This window comes from Brassica napus, chromosome C3 (assembly GCF_020379485.1).
Source record: "Brassica napus cultivar Da-Ae chromosome C3, Da-Ae, whole genome shotgun sequence".
Lineage (NCBI taxonomy): Eukaryota > Viridiplantae > Streptophyta > Magnoliopsida > Brassicales > Brassicaceae > Brassica > Brassica napus.
Genome location: NC_063446.1, coordinates 48,182,998 through 48,200,843, shown reverse-complemented (window position 1 = coordinate 48,200,843; position 17,846 = coordinate 48,182,998). Strand labels below are relative to the sequence as shown.

Sequence of the window (17,846 nt, the reverse complement as noted above, 5' to 3'; positions counted from 1 at the left end):
GCAAATTGATTCTCTGAATTCTTGACTGTAGAAGCAAGGTGTGAGAATTTGTTTGTTGAGCTCATTGTAGCTCCCATCAATCTTGGAATGAAGGTTCTTCAACTCATAACCAACATGCTTCTCACTTCTAGTCTGAGACTCCAAGATTTGTTTCAGTAAGGTATCAGTGCTGCTCTCTTGAGGAGCAGAGGAACCAGACGAGGGGTTTTGCTGAGGCTGATAGCTGCCTTGCTGGTTATTTCTAGGCGGATAACCACTCTGTTGGTTGTTGGGATAGGATTTCTGTTGGTAGTTGTTGTACTGAAAGTTGAGCTCCTTTTTGTACCAGCTACCATTGTTGTTAATGAAACACAACTCTTCTTGACCTTCCAAACCCTCAACCTCATTGACAGCAGGTGGATCTTCCTGCTTGGAGTAACCAACAAACTTCAGCTGCTCTTGGGTGGCTTTTTCAGCAATGAGTAGGTCGATCTTGTCTTCCAAAGCTTTGATCTCTTTCCTCGTCTGCTTATCATCACCCCTACTGCCTCTGTCGTGGTCTGCATTGTAGACTGCATCACTCTTCACCATGTTGTCAACCAGCTCTTCTGCATCATCTTCAGTTCTTCCCAAGAAGAACCCATTGCTAGCTGTATCCAATCTGGCTCTGTACTTAGGAAGAGCTCCCCTGTAGAATGTGCTCAACAGGCTTTCCTTAGAGAAACCATGGTGAGAGCATTGAGCTTGGTAGCCCTTGAATCTCTCCCAAGCTTCACTGAATCCTTCCAAGCCCTTCTGTTGAAAGCTGGAGATCTCATTTCTCAGCTTAGCAGTTCTTGAAGTAGAGAAGAACTTCTCCAAGAATGCTTTCTTGCAGTCATCCCAAGTGGTGATAGAGTCGCTGGGTAGGGACTTCTCCCACTGACGCGCCTTATCCCCCAAAGAGAAAGGGAATAACTTCAGCTTTAAGGCATCCCTTGACACACCATTTGTTTTTGACAACCCACAGTAGCTGTCGAACCTGTCCAAGTGATTGAATGGGTCCTCTAAAGCCAAGCCATGATATTTGTTGTTCTCGATCACGTTGAGGAGTCCTGACTTGACCTCAAAGTTGTTGGCTGCCACAGCCGGTGCTCGGATTCCCAGTCTATGACCATGAATGTTGGGCCGGTCATAAGTACCAATGGTTTGAGCTGCCCGCGGTTGGTGTTCTGCCCCTTGCGGTGGATCTGCCATATCAATATCCAATCTCTGCAAGTGGGCTTGTTGTTCTTCTTCTCTTCTAGCTCTAGCACACTCCCTCTCTAAAGCTCTGATGTCTGCTACTATTGGAACTAGGTTTGATGGACCCCTGCTCCTCAAGTTCATACACCTGAAAGTTAAAGGTAGGTGAAGAAGAAGAAACAATAACAAAACAAAATTAAAATGACTTAGTCTCAAGTAAGTGACTAAATCTCAATGTTCAACCAGTTTTGAGGAATATCCCATTTATCATTTTTCTCCTTTTCTCGAATTGCTTCAGCATCATCAAGAAATTTGTAAAGGAAGGCTCTTTCAATGTCCTCCCAGCTGGTTAGAGATCCTGGCTTTAGTTGACTGAACCAGCTGAATGCATCCCCAGAAATAGAATAGGGGAAGATCATGCAGAGCATGTGGTGTTCAGACACTTCATTTTGCGCACTCCTTGACATGAGATCCTCAAGCTCTTCGATGTGGTTTTTAGGATCTTGGTGAGGAAGACCCTGGAAGGGGTCTTGACCTACCCAATCGTACAACTCTCGGCTCAGGTCAAAGTCATTCATCTCAGCAACAACAATCACATCAGGGATCACAGCACCCTAAGCATTAATTAATTATCATGCGCTATGTTGCGAGTGCGACCTGTTCATCTCTTAACATCCCATTCTCGTCGACTTTAAGTATGAGCACTTCGATCTTCTCGGTCTCCCCGCAAGTGCTGTTGTTTTCACCGGATGAACAGTGTCGGGATGAACAGTGTTCAGATGAACAATGCCCGGATGAACAGTGTCAACATAAACAGTGTTCGGATGAACAGTGCCGGGATGAACAGTGTTGATTGACGCGGGATGAACAGTATCAATCGACGGAAGATGAACAGTGTCAATCGACGAGAGGTGAACAGTGTCGATCGACGCGGGATAAACAGTGTCGATCGATGCGGGATGAACAGTGTCGATCGACGGGAGATGAACAGTGTCGATCGACGGGAGATGAACAGTGTCGATCGACGCAGGATGAACAGTGTCGATCGATGCATGATGAATAGTATCGAGATGAACAGTACCTCGATGAACAGTACTAGAATGAATAGTACCGTTGTGAACAGTGTTGTCCAACACAAGTTGGATAGTGTCGTTCGATGCTTGGTTCACGCTGTCGATCGATGCTGCTTGGAGGGTGTCGATCGATTCTTCCCTCGTAGACTTACGGATCGTGTGTGAATCAGCAAGCTCCTTCTTTGAAGAACCCAGAAATCCTCTCTTCATTGTTGTTCCTGGTACTAAGATGTATGTACCTGAAACATAAGAAAAAAATTTATGAGTTTTTTGAACAATAGTAAAACCTAGACTAAATCTAACTAAACAAGATCTAATGGCGATCAAAGCTCCCCGGCAACGACGCTAAATTTGATATCACTCAAATTACCCTAAGGAGTGATTTATACTCTCTCAAATAAGAGGTCGAGTTGTAGTACTTAGGGATCAAATTCACATGGGGCTAGGGAACCAAATAAATCTAATCAGTTTGATTAAGCTAGGGTGGTTTAATGATTAAATGTAAATAGCATGTTTGTGAGCAAAGTAATTGCTCGATTGATTGATTTGGGGTTTGATGGAAGGATGATTGGTAGATCTAGGGTTTCTATTCAGGAAATCAGGGTTATAATGATATAAATGCATAAGATGTTTGTTAGATGAACAAGAACTCAAACAATAACAATAATCTACTAGCTCTCGCATATCTAGATTATCTATCACTAGATCTAAGATCTCAACTCTCGCATGTTGATCTGTAGAAAGTGTCGATCAACGATTCTAGAGGAATGTCGATCGATACACCTTTCAGACCGTCGATCGATACAACTACCGAGTTGACGATCGACAATCCTTCCAGCGAGCTTTACCGAGCAGGTTCAAACTATGTTCACTAGGTTCCTAGATCAACTCTTGTCTTTCTCTAGGAATCCTAGCACAATATGAATTATTCAAGAGATAAACCATGCTTTCGCGTGTGCCTATTCATCCTAACATCATGGTTCTAGTTCGCGACTCTAGAACACAAGCAATAAGTGCAATTCAATTGATGGACATCCTAACAACTTAGCAATCCATATTTGGAGCTAATCCCTCATTCTATCTGAACCCTAAACCTAACAGGTGGATCTATTCAAGCATGAAATTTGTCACAGAAATCATAGATGAATAGATATGAAATTGCAATAGATATAAAAACCAATGGAGTTCCAGGAGGACTCCGAAGGAGTTCCTTCTTTTCTCTCCTAACTAAGAACAAGAATTAAAGAAAGCTTAGATAGCGTGTAGCCGTCAACAATGGCTTATAAATAACATAAATAGGGCTTCTGGTTGTCCAAGGGTATTCTGGTAATTTTGGGTTGCTTATGGGCTCCAGCGGTCATAAAATATGCTCAGCCCATATTCTGGCATCACTGTCGACCGACACCAATGCTGTAATATCGATCGACAGTCCTTCATCTCCTCGACAGCTTACTCTCGCGAGGCAGATTGACCACTTCAGTAAAACAGGCATAACGTCTGATACATTATGCTGATGGACCTCAAACCGGCGGCATTGGAAAGCTAACTCAAATCTCTATCGTGTGGAAAATGATGAGCTCAATCTAACGGTGGGAAGGTCTCCATCCATAGCTAGACATCTGACGCGCCTGTGTAGTTTTGCACCTCAAAAGGCTCCAAAATCACCATATTTCTCCAGAACGTACCTGAACCTGTAAATACTCTAAATAGACTCTATATAGTAGTAAATATATATATTAAAACACTTATAGACCATGGCTAAAAGTGGGTAAAATCCATGGTCTGTCAACCTCTAAAAGCTTCTTTGTGATGAATAAATGTTGAAAATTGAGTCAGGTATGATAAAGGCATATTCGTGTGAAAGATAGTCACAAGATGACCTGATGATCAAATGATGATCTAATAAGAGCAAAGGTGTAGCTGCATCAGAAGCTATGTCAACTTATGGATCACGAGATGAACAGTTTGAATAGGAAATGTACAACTCAAATATTTGTCTTACGTACATAATAAACTGATATGTGACATGTGTTTTCTCACTTCTTGAGTGTTCCGAGTACTAAAACGTTCTTTTATCCAAGTGGGTGTCTCAGCATAGGTTCTTAAGTGTTCTACTAATCCATGTCATTAAGTGTCTCAGCAGTCCAGGGAAGATTCGATCCAAATCAAGTCAAAAGCAGACAAGATGTGACAGGACAAAAGAAAAGGAAGGAGAGATCCACTACAAGAATTCATTGAAATAGCTATGGACTAGCGAAAGAATTTCCGTAGCCAAATATATTAGCTACAGAAATGGCGAAAGATGGCGACGGAACACATAATTTTGTTTTTGTAGCTAAATTTGTAGCTAAACTGTAGCAATCCGAAGCTATATGACTAAGGATCGATTTCGTAGATATTCTGTAGCTAATTAGTGATGCATTAGCTAGAAATAAGTTGTTGCGAGAAAACAACTAAAAAATCTAAACTAATAGACACAACCTTAAATATATCATTTAAACCTAAATCATAAACACAAAACTCAAACCCCAAACTCAAATACAAAAGTACTATAATATAACTAAAAACTAAGATCTACTCTTTATGAAAACTAATAAATTTATTAATCTATTTTCGAATATTAATCTCAAACCTTAAGCTTCCAAATTTCAAACCTTAATTATTATAAAGTTTAAGGGTTAAACTTTATATAGAGAAGTTAAATCTAGTCATTTTAATCATAAATCCAAATATTTATTTTTGAAAACCTTAACCATAAACTTTAATCTTAAACCCCATTTTAATCATAAATTTATTTCATGATTGGAGGTTGTTCCGCTCTTGTCCATCTTTTTTGCATACAATATAGTACTCTTTGATAGTAATCAATAAACATCATTAGCCAGAAAAATATTAGCAATCCCCCCCCTATGTATACCCTAAAACTCCAAACCCAATTCAAAACCATATTCCCAAAATTCCAAAACTTAATTGTATCATAAATTTAACCCTGAATTAGAATTTTTAGTTATTGTAATTAAATAATAACTATAATACCATGATATAACCATTGTTTCTTTTTTTATCTGGGATTGGTTTTCATATGAAGTGTTTATGCCTAGTTAAAAGAAGCACCAACACATGCTTTTACCAACGAGCCACTTCAACACACGATATAACAATTGTATTTATATACAAATATTTAAATCAGCCATATATGTATAATATTAAAATAAGAAAGATAGATTGGTATTGGCTAGTGTAAGAAGACGAGGATAACCTACGGTTAAATCTCAACCATTGATAAAGTTTGATCTAATGGATAAAATGCTTTGCTTTTTAATATATTTTTTCAGATCTATCGATTTCTTTTGTTTCTCTATCTCTTATTTCTTCTCCAGATCTGTTAATCTCTTCATCTATTCTATCTCCTCTGCGATCTCCATCACGTCCTTATGCTCCCGTTGTGTAAGGCGTGGTCTTCCGTCCGGTCATCTCCTTGGTGGTCTCCTCCTCTCCAGTGGTAGCCCAGGCTCATCTCCGGTTGTCTCTTTAGCGGTCACAGTCAAGTCTCCTCTCTGCTCATCCACAGTTCAATTTTCTCTCTGATCTTCCATCGTCATGGCTCCTCTCCACTCCTCTTCAGTCCATGCTCCTCTCTGGTTTGAAGTGGAAGCTATGTCAGATCCATCTCAGCATCTCAACACAAACATTTTCAACTTTTGTTGTCTTTAATTTCACCTCTTAGTATTAGATTTTTTTCTCGTGTATAAAAAGTTTGACATCAACATTTTGGTTACGTTTGGGAATTTTGGATTTTTTCTTATAATAATACTATAATCTCTTTAAACAATATGGTCTTATTTTTGTATTGTTAACAATATTCAGGAGTTATCAATTATTTTGCCATGACATTACCAAAATCTTTGTCTCTTTCTCTATGTTGGAATCCAACATTTATAATCAAATCTGTAGTTATATATCTGCTACAACTTGCTACGGATAGATTGTAGTTAAATATTGTAGCTATTAGATATGGAAATCCTTTGCCAAAAACGTCGCCAATAAGCAACGGACAATTCGGTGGCCATGTTGTTGCTATTGGCTAAGACCATTGTTGTCGCGATTCCGTTACAAGCTAGCTACGAATTGGCGAGGACTCGCATTTAGCGTGGACGCTGAGGCCACCGCTTTCATCCGTTGCCGTCTGTCGCTATTTGTTTTTTCGCTACAGATTATCTCTTCTAGCTACAGAAAATTCCATCGCTATTTCATTGATTTCTTGTAGTGATAGTGTAGGATTACATGGAAGATTTTTTTTTTTTAAATTTTTTTGAAAAACTTCCATTTATTAGATAGTGGGAAATATGGTAAATATCTAAGAAATCATGGGGTGGTGCACCAAAAGGGAAATCATTACCCCTTGATAAAGCCTAGACACCAACACATCTCTCTCTTAACTCTCTTTGCTCCCAAAAATCGAAACGCTTCCCAAAGCAAGAAAGTTCTCTCTCTCTCGCAAGAAAAATGACTAAGAGTAGAAAAACTTCGGCATCAACCAAGGAGCAAGTCGTCGCACCACCGCCGCCGATTAGTCTGGTCGATTACTCTGACGACGACGAGCAGACGACTCCACAGGGGAGCCTAAACTCTCAAGATCTCATGTCTGAGGCCGTGAACACCTAAGGCGACTCCATAAGAGGTGGGAGACACCGAAGATCTTGGCGAGTCACCAAGAAAGGTTTGAGAGAAACAAATTGAAGTATCCTCGGGAGATTCCTCCATGGCGGATGAGGACTCGGAAAAGATTGAGTCAAGTGAGGTTGAAGAAGTTGATGTTGAGGACGTGAAACTTCTGATAGATCCGGCGACACCGTCAATGCAGAGAACCAACCCAGAGAGAAAGACAGCAAGGAAATTGACTGTTCCAGAAGTTGTACCAAGCAAGACGAATACTGCATCAGCTTCAGCGGGAGAATCCAAGGCAAAAACCTCTGATAAATTTGCAAACGCTGAACTCGTGGCAGAACAGAGGTATGAAAGCCTCTCTTCTCGGGAGATCATTCCTGAAAGGTCTGTAGATCTATAGAGTGATGATACTTGGGGGTATCTGGAGATAATCAGAAAAGGCCATCTTGAGAAGACTGTCACAAGCCTTTAGGTGGTTATATTCCTGAGATTGTAAAGGAGTTCTATGTAGCACTTCCCGGAGAGATGACTAAAGGTTTCGAGGTGATAGGCTCTGTGAGGGGTCTGAAGTTTGAGTTCTCTCCAGCTGCGATCAACCAGTTTCTCGATCTCTCACCGCCCCAAGGAGATGAGATAGATGCTGATGAGACCATGAATGCAGTCTCAAATGAAGAGCTGGCAGAATTTCTGATAGAGGGAACACGTGGATTGAAGAATTTAACCACAAAGTTCTTGTCTCCATGCAAAGATGCTCTGGTGATCCTTTCAGCATACAACTGGGTGCAGTCGTCTCACAAGAATGCAGTGTATGTAGACAGAGCGAGACTCATCTATAAGATGTTTCATGGGATCCGCAAGACTGATCTACTCTCAAGTCTTGAATCTCGGTGTCATTCAGAAGGAAGGAGGCAAGAAAGACACGAGGTGGTTGCTATTCCCTCGCACCATCTATGGTGTTCTTCAGAGCCAAAAATCAGTTGCAAAGAAAACCAAGGAAGAAGCTCATATATATGATCCACTACAAGAAGGATCCACGTCTTGGTGACGAGTATCTACAGATGCATGAGGAAGAACGAGAAGCCGCAGAGGAGGCACAGAGAAAGCCTAAAAAGAAAGGGAAAGCCGCATCAACCTCAAAAACTGTCTAAGTCAAGACCTCCACCAAGTGTTTCACGCCCCAAACCATCTGAATCATCAAAAAGGCCAAGCTCTTCGGACGGGGCCTATGTATCCCCACACCAGTCGCCATGGCCAGAAGGAAAGTTTCAGATCATCCATCTGGGAACGGTTGCCTATCCATGAGAACCGATAGATGTTGAAGAAGCCAAGATTGCACTTGAAGAAGTCTCAATCTCCATTCGACAGATCAGGGTAGCAATGGAAGCTCTGACAAACGTTGTGTCACAGATAGCTAAAATGATGAATCCAAGTAAGTCTTCTGTCTAGTTCATAATAGTTAAGAAGGGGGAGAAAGTGAGCAGGATTCGCAGCAGTCAGCGGATGAAAGTGATGGCCAGGGGACTTAGGTCTTTGTTTTCTTAGGTCATTGTTTATCGGGGAGTAAGAGAGAGAAAAGGGTGTTTTTATTCTTGTTGTTTTTGGCTATGTAATTCTCTCTAACTCTTGGACCCGCATGTCTTGAACTATTTTTCTTTTCATGCACACATTATTCAGGAATTATGTGTCGAGACATTTGTGTGGTTGTGTGAGTAAATTCTTGCAGGCACTTGAGAAGCATCCAAAGCTAAAAAGGGGGAGACTGAAGATGCAAAGATCACGTGGACGTTATGATACAAACGCAAGTACAAAAACGAATGGAGCAGAGTCTACGACAATGAGTGCGCATGCGGATAAACAAGACGAAGTGAAGATCGAGACCTGAAGAACGGATTGTCGACCAAGTTAGAGTTAATGCGAAGACATCTTGGAGAACAAGCATGAAGAGATTCACCTTGGAGAAGGGAGATCTCATGATGGGAAGTTCCTTAAGACTTAGTATGAGTTTTAGGGAACTTACCACATTTGGGTATTTAGTAAATATTGGGTTGATAGGCTAGGTTAGCCGACTTGACTATTGTGTATATATAGTTCTATACGACCCATGTATTAGGGTTGTCACTGAAATTGTATTCTTAGCATAAGAGTGTGTTTCATAAGCTTGTAAGCGAGTGAAAGTACTAAAAGCTAAGGGGAGAGGTTCTAGAGGTCTTGTATTCAACCTTGGGACATGTGAGGCTAGAGCAACAAGTCAAGAGTGTTTTGATCTTTTTGAGGTTATGTTTAAAGAGAGACTTGTAATTTTTCTTTAAAAGAATACTAGTAATACACATATCTTTGTAGAGATATTCTCTGGTGTGCTTTTTGCTTTACGTTTGTGCCATAGTTCTCAACTTTACTGATGTATCTTCTTGAACTCTAGAGGTTATATAATTTATCCTTTTGGAACCCGGAGGTTTCAGGATATACCCCTCTAGAACCTGGAGGTTTCATGATATACCTTTCTAAATCCTGGAGGTTCCGGGATATACCTTTCTAGATCCTGGAGGTTCCTCGATGTTTATGAACTCTTTTGCGTACTCGGCTAGTTGTCGCTGCTACTCTGGCTTATGGAGCCAAAGAGATTTAAAAAATAGAGGTACTACCACCACGATCGGATGAGCCTGGAAGTATATCTACAACTTCTTGGCTTTTATGGTTGATGGAGGGCTAACTCTTCACACCAGGACGACGCTCTCTCTGTGCTCCTGCTCTGTCAGATGGAATAACAATACTTTTCTTTCCTTGGAGTTGTATCTCAGGGGTTGAATGATCTTATAAGGCCTCTAACCCAAATTGACCCAGAGGTAGGAATTGACCCGGTTATGAAGCCGAAATCTGTTGTTTGGATAGAAAGGGTTGGCATGGCTAAGATGACTTTTCGCAGGGATTAGCGTATTCTACTATGTACTAGGAAATGGTTAGTTCATTTATATTGTTGATCATCCGTAGATGTTGTTTTTCTTATATTCCTTGGATTCCTCTATTAAAGCCAAACTGGACATTGTTCACAAGATTATTAAGAAGCATGTTAGATTTTAAGAGGATGTAGAGGCTGTAGATGTCGACACTGACAGAGGCGACGAGGAGGATGTGAACTGCATCAGTGGTATTGGTTTTAAGAATCAGAGGTCTGGGAATCAAGGAGGCAACAAAAACTTCTATGGCAATGGATAGAGGGGTGGGTATAACCAGAGTTCACAGTACCAGAAACCCTACATCAAGACCTACAACAACTACAACAAAAACAAAGCTTATGGAAGTTCTTCTTACCAGAATCCACAAGCATAGACTCAGGAAAGCAAGATAGAAGGAATGTTTGATCAGGTTCTTGAGGGCGAGAAGAAGCTGATAGTTGATTTCAATGGGAAGATAGATGCTATCTACAGCAACCTGAACACAAAGTTTTGAATCTTTAAGCACACATGTGAAGAATTTGGAAACTCAGGTGGTTTAGACATGAGAAGCTGTTAAGAGCAGGAAGCCTTAATCAATGCCAAAGGAGAGGAAGCACTGAAACACCACGTGAGTGCCATTGATATCACTCAAATTACCCTAAGGAGTGATTTTACTCTCTCAAATCAGACGTTCGATTGTAGTACTTAGGGATCGAATCCACATAGACTCTAGGATTACACAATAGATTTGTAGTTTTCCAATTAAAGCTAGATGGTTATGATTAAAGCAGTAAATGAAGCTAAGGCATGACAAGTATACATTCTATGAATTATTAGGAGTTTATAAATGTTAATTGTTCTTGAACTCAAACTTAAGTTATAATCTATCAACTTTCGTTTGTTTAGATGATCAAATGTCTAGATATCAAATTTCAACTTTCATTTGTTAATCATGAGAAAGTGTCGATCGATGTTCTATATGAATTATTGATCGATACACTTTTCAAAACGTCGATCGATATAACTGTTGTTATGTCGATCAAGGTTTTAACTAGCAGGCTTTACGAGTAGGTTTGATATGTTCTTTAATATCCTAGACAAACTTTCGTGTGTATCTAGTTAAGTAGATCATACTAGTTTAGTTTCAAGTAATTGACCAAGCGTCTACTTGTGCCAATTAATCCTAATGTCTAAGTTCAGGGTGATGAAGCCTAGATTTAGCGTTAAGAACAACTAGATGAAGAACTATTTTAATTTCCTAACAAATATTCATTTCAGCAATACATAGATCAATCTTTGAAGAACCCTAAATCTAACAGTGAGACTACTTAGACATATTCATAAAGAAAATTATGATGGTCAGAATGATACTTAATAAAATAAAGATGAAAAGCAACCAAAGTAGAGTAATAGACAAAGGGAGTTTAAAATCTCCTCTATTATCAACTTTAGATCCCTCTCTCCAATCCTAAACTCTCGTCTCTAAGTGTAGAGATGTCTGCGTCCAAAAGTTTCTCACTCTAAAAGTCTGTGTCTAGGTAAAACATAAAAAACCCTAATAAATGTCTAACAGGCGGCCATGGACTCATGGTGCAAATCTTGCAACTTCTAGGCAAAACTCGTGATTTCCTTAAATCATCATTAAACTTTGGAGATGGCTCGCTGTCGATCGACGTTGTTAATGATCTGTCGATCGATGTTTTATTCAATAATCGACTCCGCTTTCATGTTTTCAGCAATGCTTTCATAAAAACTCCAAAATTGCCCTAAAATCACCACTTTACTCCAACAGGTACATGAACCTGTAAATACTCTAAAAGATTCCAAAATGCATATAAAAGACTCTAAAAACATATATAAATCATGGGTAAAATTGCGTAAAATTCAAGGCATATCAACTCCCCCAGACTTATCCTTTTGCTTGTCCTCAAGCAAAATTTAGGACAATTTTCTGAAAAAGGTTTAGAAAACAGCAGGGATTTACAAAATTTAAAACTACTACTCTCACTTATACAAATATGATAGGTAGAAATGAATCATTACTAACATTGGATGATTCAATGTACTACACTCTAGCTTAGTCACCATTACCATATATCACACAACTCCACTGATAGCGTCTAACATACCCCTTCACTGACCTCATATTTGCATAAAGTAAATGTGTAGGCTACATCCTGGGAGTATCGATCGAGGGACACATGGAATCAAATCAAACAAGTATCTGGACCTACATGTAACCCTTTTTGGCTTTCCTTCTCTCTTCTACCTTTTCTGATTCCGTTTTTTTAATAGTATTACTGGTAAAATTGTAGGCGAATAGTGGGGTCAAGGGAGACACTCCTACCCCTCGTTTCAAAACAATGTGTGATCATTCAATTAAAGTAGAATAATGGGATCGCATGAGACAATTATATCCCTCTAAACTGCAAGAAATCATTTTAATCTTTTATAAATATGGATGCTAAAGAGAGGTGGAAGAAGAACCAGATACACTAAATCTAATACCTTCCAGACTTGCAGGAGGATTCAGATCCAATGTATACCAAGCCCCAAAATAAGCAAGTGAAGTAGGTTAGGATTGGAAGTCAGATTTTGTTTCTCCAGACATTCTCAGTAAGTGTGGATGTGAGTAACACGTGATACACTACGCTGTTTCCATCTAATACATCCTACAGTTAATAAATCTACATGGTGCTAGAGAGTCGTTAGAGTAGTAATTAAATTGTAGAAGATCATAGTCCCTTTATTGACTGAATAAAATATTTTATTATTAAAAATTCTTTGTAGAAAACTCTTTTTTTTAGTATAATACTAAGAATAAATTATAATATTAGTAACTACCTCCTCAAGACTTAAACGACACTGTCCTCCGTCTTATTCGGTCTAAGGTCAGTTAGGAATAAATCATAAGTATTAAGAAATGTTAGACAATGGATAAAGATTCGTACCTTTCTGTCCCAAACCACCGTGACCTTGGTGTCGATGGATGGTTTCGAGACAGAAATTTTCAGTGCCTATGGTAACATGTCAGATGGTGTAAATCATCATTTATAAGTCATTAGTCAGCATGGTTAGCTCTGTTAGATAATCCAACACATGTGAGGGTTAGGCAATAGATATTCTCAAATCATAGCATAATAAAATAAGTTCGAGCATATATCCTAATAGTCTGAAAAATAAAAATAAAACATAAGTAGTTAAGGGATAGAAAGATGAAAACTAGTCCTCATCGGTGTCGTCATCGGTGTCATCCTCTAGTCGGTGAGATAGTCCTGCAGCTGACGGTAATATCGCGCACACACTCCCTCTACTAACACAACGGCATTGTGACACTCTTGCCAAGATGGCATGAAGAGCGTCCACAACAAAGCGCTGGAAAACGCCATGTTCGCGCATGGGAATGTCCGGGATGTGTAAGAAGTCGGGGATATCTGGATGGGTCTGGGCGGCTGCTGCTCCAGCAGCTCTGGGTATGGCGCGTCTGTGTGGTCGGTTCACCGGGTTTCGGCGGAGGATGGGATCTGGGTGGAACGCAAGACTTGTGACGTCGTCTCCCAAGTCTGTCACCGTCCACTGAGGTAACTCAAGCAGATGGTCTCCGTCATCGTCCACATAGGTCCATAAACGTCCTTCCTTGAGCCAATGTGTTCTCGTGAGGTGAGCTGCGTCCATGAAGAGTCTAGTCCTGACGATGGTGACTCCATCCATCCTTATCCAAAGGTGCCGGAAGATAGGTGTGAGCAGGCTTCCCATTGTCTCCTTCTTTGCGCCAGTACCTTTTAAATGCTTCATTTTCAGCTTGGCCAAATACTCAGCAAACATAGCTCCGAAGTTGACCGATCGGTCCTCCATCATGTCCTGCAAATCACCAATCTCCACCAAATCTCTCACTGACCTGAAAAACCCAGAGAACTACATAGCGGGGAACCGGGGTTCCTCTTAGCGGGGACCCAGAGGTCGGTGTCCTGCCCGGGGTCTAGAGGAATTCAATACATGAGTATTTTCCCCAACAGTTTGCCCCTTATTGCTCGATTTCGTCATCGAACTCGGGGAATAGCCTGTGCACTCAAGTCAACCGGAGTTGCTCATTCTCAGCAGGCTTCCCTTAGGCAGGACATCGCTCCAGTGATCATGTGATCTCAGGTTCCGTCCACTCAGGCCGGAACCAGACTCTGACCTCGTGGGAGGACCGGTTTCCTTTCTCCAGACTGGGGTCTGGTGCTATTGAACCGTTGGTTTCTTGTCGGAGATGGGAAGGTCTGGGCTTCTGATGGCGTCTTGGAGACGGTGGAGCCTGAAGCTCTAATGTTTCATGAGGAGGAGCTTGTTTAGAAGCAGGCCTTGAAGCTGGCGTTAATTTTGTGGGAGGTTCCTGATGGAGTTCGGGATTTCCTGAGGTTTCCATTTCTGGCGTCCAGGATAACTCGCGCCGATCCTCGCCTTATTTTGGAGATCTTATTCCCTTAGGCGCAGGAGATAGAATGAGATCGCAACTCTGTTGATAAAGGAAAGATTTTGAATTTCAAATCTCCCCAAAAATCCGAAAGTCAATGGGCTCGCGGCTTCTTCGGGAATCTTCCCAACAGCTCCTTCTCTATAGGCTTTTCCTTTCCTCTTTCCCTTTTTTATTTCTCGCTCTTTCGTCGTCGGCATCTTGAGTTCAGGTAACCTTTTCTCTTACCTCTCTTCTAGTTCTTCGGATTCTAGTTAGATAGATCGAACCTCTCGTTAGGTTTCCTCGCGTTTAGCTTTCTCATTGCCGCGATCCATTGGATAGGAACTATCAGCATCATGTCTAAGCGATCCTCCTCTTCTACTCCTACGACGGCTGACAGGGCTAGATTGAAGAGAAGGATGGAATCTCCGGTTTCCCGATCGGACAGCTCGTCGGAGGCGGGTCAAGGATCTGAGTGCGATCTGATTGCTCCCTTGCCTCTGTCTTGTGCTTATGCGGCTCCTCCCTTGGTGGGTCCTGCCTCATCGGTCGGTGAGGATGAGCTGGCAGAATGACGGAGTAGATATTAGCTTCCTTCTTCCGTTATCCTCCGAATCCCCACCCCAGAAGAGCGTGCTTCCAGCTACATCCCAGGGGAGATTGCCATTTACGAAGCTTTCTTTGACTCCGGCCTCAGGGGAATGATTCCTGCTCTGATTGCTGGTTTGTGCAATCTTTTCGAGATCTCACCTTCACAGCTGAACCCTCCGGCTTGGAGAATCCTCATAGCTATCCAGAATTTAGGCTATTTGGAGTATCTATCTCTTGGTATCAATGAGGTCCTGTTCGCGTATCATCTGGCTCCCCTTAACGGAGGAGAGGGGCGATTCCATCTTCGCCCTCGCAGCGGACTGCCGATTGTGGAGGAGATTTCAAAGAGTGACCGGATAGGGCTAGTTTTTAATAAGAAATGGCAGGAGAGATATGCTTTTATGATGTTCCCCGGATCCTCCCATCGATGGAATTTTATCGGTAGGAATCGTTTAATCCTTTTGCTGATCGGCCATCTTTTTGACCCCGTGTTTTTCATGCAGCCGGAACTCATCCTGCTCCTTCGGAAGGAGAGAGAGCTGTTCTCCGGGCGTGATAGCTTCATGTGGATCGTCGTCAGGTGAACTTCTTGGTTAGCAAAACGGTGCTGCGACGTAGTAGTCTTTGGAGTAAGCATCCCCTTACCCTGTCCTCTTTTCTTCTATAATGTCTGACGATTATTTCTATCCAGGAGATATGTCAGGAGGCGTTACCAATGATCCCTTGGCAGCCTATCAGGAAGCGGCGAAGGTGATGTCTGCGAAGAAGGGGTCCAGTAGTAGGAGTGCATCCGGAGATGAGGTGATGATTACCGGCAGCCATCATTCGACAGTGGTTAAGCTAGAGCCTTCTCCATCTCTCCCGGGAAAGAGACCCAAAAGTGGCGGCGTGACGACTCGATCAGCACAGCAGACGGCTGACATGGCTCGCTCCGCAGGGAGTTTGGCTGTAGCTTTGTCCAATCTCAACTTGAACGTGTTCCCTCAAGACAATACTGTCTTGCCTATAGGGAATTCCTCAAAGGCGGTCCAAGTTCTTCAAGGAGGGCTTCTTCGGGTAAGTCCTATCGCATGCCCGCTTTCCCTTTTAGTCGGGTAACTTGATTGAGATTCATGTTTCGTGCAGACCGTATCTCAGCTATACCATATTGGGGAGCGACTATCCAGTGAAGACCTGCCAACCCTCAGAGAGGAGATCGAGGACCTGAAGCGCCAGGTGTCAGGAGAGAGGGATCAACGTGCGGCCCGAGAGTTAGAGGTCCGTGATCTTAAAGACAAGGTGAAAGATCTGGAGAAGGTGGCCGAGACATCTTCAGCTGATGCGTTGACTACGAGCCAGAAGAATCAAGAACTGGGAGAAGAGATCGACGTCCTCAAGGCGGCGGCGGAGACTTTTAAGTTTGAGATGGCGATGGCCGTGAATGGAGCGAGGGTTGTTGCTCGCTGGGAGTTGATGAGGGAATGGTTAAGGAAACAAAGTGCTCAATGGGATTTAGCCACGGCGCTAGAGCAATACAAGGCTGTAGTTCGAGAGGAGGCTAGGAACAAGGGTGTTCTCCCTCCTACTTTCGAGGATGAACCTGTCATTCCACTGATTTCTGAGATGGATGTGGATTCATCTGTCAAGCCGAGAGGATCTCCGGCCAGAACTTATGTCTCTGTTTCTCCCGTTTTCCCTTTTTCCTTTCTTCGAATAATGGTGTTTGTTTGAACCTTGGTCCTTCCTGGCCATTATTATTTTTTGAACAACGGCTCTGCTGTGGCCTTCTTTTTATCCAGACTATTACTTGTCTGTTTTAAACTGAGCTATCGTATCGGGGTTGCTCCGAACCTGAAGACTATGCATAGGTCGGGAGATAGCGTAGGAACCCTGAGGTTGCGGCTACGTCTCGAGAGACGGGCTGTGTACCCAGGGGTTTCAAGTTTTCTTGAACCTAGGCTCTTGGAGTGTGTAGATTGTTCTTGTAACACGGAGGTTGCATGAGGACCCGGGGGTTGTCTGGGGACCACGAGGTCGGGGAGGAGCCCGGAGGTTCCCCTTGGATCATGAGACCATATTGAAGACCCGGAGGTTCCCCTAGACCATGAGATCTTTGTTCGGGACCCAGAGGTATTTTCTCCATATCCTGGGACCAAGACTTGAGCCGGAGGCGGTGTAAGAATCTAGAGATTCTATGATAGATCCGGAGATCGTGGTTGGAACCCAGAGGTTTCGAGATTGTGATTGGACCCTGAGGTCGCATAAGAATACAAGGTTTTCCTTTAGATCCGGAGATCATATCGGGACCCTGGTGTATTTGGACCCTAAGGTCGCATGGGAACCTGGAGGTTCTTTAGGGATGTAATGACCCTGATGCGCCCTAAGCTGCACATGGGTTCTATCCTGTTTCCTAAAATCGTATAAGGCCTTTGAGGCCGTAATGGAACCCGAAGGTTTGGATCCGGAGATTGCTGTTTGGAACCCGAAAGTTCCTTGAAGTTGTAATGACCCCGATGCGCCCTAGGCTGCACAGGGGTTCTAGCTTCTTTTTTATCTTTGGAACCCTGAGGCCACATAGGAACCCGGAGGTTCTTCCTTAGACCCTGAGATCTTTGATTGGAACCCGGAGGGTATGGGGGAACCCGGAGGTTCTTTTTTAAATTTTATAAATAGGACCCGAAATCGTACGGGGAACCTTGGGTTTCCTCTTTAGATCGGAGGCTTGCATAAGGACCCAGAGTTCCTTGGGAACCCAGAATATTTTGTTTTTCGCAGGGACCGTACTCCGCCTTCCTAGGCAAGACTACTACCGGTACCTGTTTGGATTTCGCATTCTGCCGCTCGGAAGCTGGCCACTATCGAGTTCCTATGTTGTATTCTACTTCTGGAGGAAATTATTGACAGGCTTAGAGGGTGATGGTGTGGGTGTTATGACCCAAGTGCCAGGCTTATGCTGCTTTC

The 17,846-nt window shown here is 42.4% G+C and overlaps 1 non-coding gene across 1 annotated transcript; it reads left to right on the top strand.

The window, feature by feature from the left end:
• Nucleotides 1-700: 700 nt before the first annotated feature.
• LOC125584710 lies at nt 701-807 on the top strand. Its single transcript, XR_007321619.1, has one exon. It is a non-coding gene; the product is annotated as a small nucleolar RNA R71 (small nucleolar RNA).
• The last annotated feature ends 17,039 nt before the right edge of the window (nt 808-17,846 follow it).